Raw genomic sequence first — 4,051 nt, forward strand, 5'->3', positions numbered from 1 at the left:
TGGGCCCTGTGCTTTCAGTAGTACGGGCCCATACTACCTTCACACCTACCCATATTTGTTCCAAGTATCACCACAACGCCCTAACAATACATATAATCATATCAAGCACTCAATCCTTATTACTAAAGGAATGTGAGATGCCTCGAAGTCGGCGGACTCATCCAAACAACCTATCCACTCACGAAACTTCCACCAACCCTGCAGCACTAGTGTATGCTAGCCATACATAATGTTGGACACAATATACTTTTGAATATTCAATTCTACCTTAAGATCCCAATCAAGCAAGAACAGAACCTAAGGCTAAATCAAACATTCTCAGGTTATAGGATCTTAATTATGTATAACCGTGATGCATACACTAAATCACTACAGTAATGATGTTAATTTCATATAAGGGAAACACTAGGCTAGCAAGCACCACATAATCAGACAATTCTATCATGCAATTCCTGAAGATTCCTAGCCTAGTACTAACATGTTGCTCTAATATATCATATAATCAAACAACTGTATGGTATTTTGGGGTTTACTTACTGGCTCCGGCTGATCGTATACCCTACATCCTCCTTTATTTATTTTGAAAACCAATTTTTTAAAACATTTTTGAAAACCTTTCCTTGGTTTGAGACTGGATTCACACGAATGTTCCTCCAATTCACTCAAACCAAGGCTCTGATACCAACTTGTAACATCCAAAATTTCAAACCAATTTAAACTTTTAAAACATATCAAGTTCATCAACACATTACAACTTTGTTTTCAGAATGTATTGGTTATTAGAGTTTTTCCCAGAATCATAAACATAATAGGAGGAGCTGTATGATCGCGCCTTCGCCTTGCTGCGATCCTCTGATATACCTAAAACAATAAGCTGAAACTATAAGCCCGAAAGCTTAGTGAGTTACCCCCAAAATACCGATACACATACAGTCCACATAGCAATGTCAACATTAGCATATAATATCAATAAAACATAATAACATATACTGGGTCTACAGCTTAACAAACTAGACTACCCCTAGGCCCTCAGTACGAGTTTGTAATGCCTACTGGGCCCTCAGCTCGTATCTGGAATGCCATCGACACCTCAGTATGAGTCTGGAATGCCTACTGGGCCCTCAGCTCGTATCTGGAATACCTACCGGGCCCTCAGCTCATATCAGGAATACTCTAGGGTTTGTTGGTTACCGCACGGAGCAATACAACCTCAACCCATCCCACATAACATGTCGACATGTAATAGATAAATACACATACAGGAAATCAGACAATATCACAGGTAGTCCTAGAGACCTTCCAAACTAGCATATCAATTGGCATACATCACTAGCATGCAATACTAACTCATGATCAACATCTAACATTGCTAGGATAATACATATAATGGGCCAGCCTTGGTGCCTTAGACCCCTTAGTATAGTGAGGATAACTCACCTCGTAGATGTCAGCTCAGTAAATAATCAAAGCTCTCCGATCACCTGCCAAAGACTCCACCACCTATTACCATAATATGACATGCTCACAAGTCTCTGTCCTCACAGAATAACTAACCTTGATCAAGGTCAAAGTCCTTATTCATGGTCAACAGTCGATGTTTTCCTCAACTCGCCAAGTTTACCCGGCTACTCGACGAGTCCTTTGAAGCACAGCCAACTCGCCGAGTCATTGGGGTGACTCGTTGAGTTCCTTCGAATATCGATCAAACCTTAAGGCCACCCGTCGAGTTCCCTCCTTGTAACTTGACGGATATACATGCAAACGTGTCGTGGTTAAAACTTATCCGACTCGTCGAGTTGTTCTTCAACTCGTTGAGTCTTATGGCAATCTTCATCGGACTCGCCGAGTCGTTCGTCCGACTCGTTAAGTCTAATGCACGACTTCATGTGACTCACCGAGTCGGCTTTGCGACTCGTCGAGTCTCTTCAGTCATTTATCATGCAGACAACTTTTAAGCCATGGCAAGGCCCCAAACTGTAGATCCAACTTCCTTAGGCCTGCTTATCATGTAAAGTTGCAAACTTTACGTGCATGCAAGGCTCCAATGACTCAAAAAGCCCAAACTATGCTTGAAATGGGGTTTTACACTTAGGGAGGGGCTCAAACTCGCCAAAGCTAAGAACTTTATGGTCCTTCAATCCGTAGGAAGTTTATATCTAAAGTTACAACTTCAGATCTTGGCTCATACTCCAGGAAATGACTTTATAACCCAACCAAAAACCCTAATCTCCAACCAAGGCTTCAAACACACAATAGGCACACACACACGTATTAGGGCTTGTTAAGAGACTGCAAAGAGGCTGAAAGAGGTTTGTGTTCCCTTAAATAGGGTGCACAACTCTGGGATTTAGGGTTTCAACTGTCAGCTCCTACTCGCCGAGTCCTAATATGGACTCGTCGAGTAGGTTACTTAACCCGCGATCCTTCCCGCTGCTACTCGATGAGTAGATCAACCAACTTGTCAAGTAGGGCTTAAGCCAATAACTCATATTTAGACAATACCTGAGAATCGGGGCATTACACGTCTAGCCTAACTCTCGGGCATTACAATTAAGACCTCCTACAAGATGCATACAGCAAAACTAACCAAAAGGACTTCATTTTTATGGCTAAGGACCCTTCCTAGGGTCTGAAAGGACAACTCAAAACGTCCAGAACATGCGATGCTCAAGATGATACTTTTGGGATAAAAAAGATGACATAAAACCCCCATAACTAGATCTACAAGATAAAGAGACAAAGGTGAAAGCTTTATACTTTGAAAGTCTTGCAAATGGAAGATAAATCCCAGATCTAAAGTGCTTCTTTCTCCAAGTTGAGATTGATCTTCTTCTTGTCTCTTCAAATTACACTAATAAACTCTTTAGTGCTTGAAATGTCCTCACAAGGTGCTTCTAGGCTTTTAAATCACGAAGAGAGGGTATAGGTTGGTTAGGTGAAGAGAAATGAGTCCAATAAGATGATTAAATATCACCAAAACCATAAAGATAGGGTTTCCATCTTTCTTTTGTACACACCACGTACATGAGTGTACGCCTAATGTACTAGGGCACGCCCTAGTACGCTCAACGTACACACATGTACGCTTAGCATACTTCTCTTGCCTAAATACAAGAATGCCACTAGGGCTTCAATGCACATTTTCTTGGACTTAGGGACCATAATGTCATATAATAAACTTAAAGGGATAAATTTAGAAATACCTGGACATCGGGATGTTACAATTCTCCCCCACTTGAACTAGACTTCGTCCTTAAAGTCTGCTACGATGAACAAATCTGGATAATGCTCCCGCATCTCGGCCTCTAGCTCCCAGGTCCTCTTAGAGCCTCTCCGGTGCTGCCATTTTACCTTTACCGAAGGTACTTGCTACACAAAACCTTCACCTTCCTTTCTAGGATAGCCACCTGTATATCAACATAGTTCAGGCGCTTATCGAACAGAATATCATCCAAGGAAATCACTGCATCCTCATCCAATACACACTTGTGCAGCTGTGAAACATGGAAAGAGATGTGATTCTGACTGAGCTCCTTGGGAAGATCCAATCTATAAGCAACCTTGCCAACCCTGGCAAGCACCCAAAAAGGCTGAATATAATAGGGCCCCAAAATTTCCCTCTTCCTAAAGCGTATTACACCCTTCCAAGGTGAGACCTTTAGTAATACCATGTCACAGACCTGAAACTCCAACTCGGATCAGCGCTGGTCGGCATAGTTCTTCTGCCGACTCTAAGCAGTCTGTAGTCTCTGCCTGATTTGTTGGATCAACTCTATGGTCAGAAGGAGAACTTCAGTCCACCTCATCACCCTGTGACCAACCTTGCCCCAATAAACAGGGGTACAACATCTCCGCCCATACAAGAGCTCGAAAGACAGAGCACCAAAAGCTGGAGTGATAATTATTGTTGTAGGAAAACTCCACAAAAGGTAAGTATGAGTCCCGGCTCCCAACGAAATCAAAAACACATGCCCACAACATATCCTCAAGGGTTTGTATCGTCCTCTCACTCTTGTCATCGGTCTGCAGATGATAAGCAATGTTGGATTGC

The sequence above is a fragment of the Lactuca saligna genome, chromosome 4, assembly GCF_052625555.1.
Source record: "Lactuca saligna cultivar CGN05327 chromosome 4, ASM5262555v1, whole genome shotgun sequence".
Classification (NCBI taxonomy): domain Eukaryota; kingdom Viridiplantae; phylum Streptophyta; class Magnoliopsida; order Asterales; family Asteraceae; genus Lactuca; species Lactuca saligna.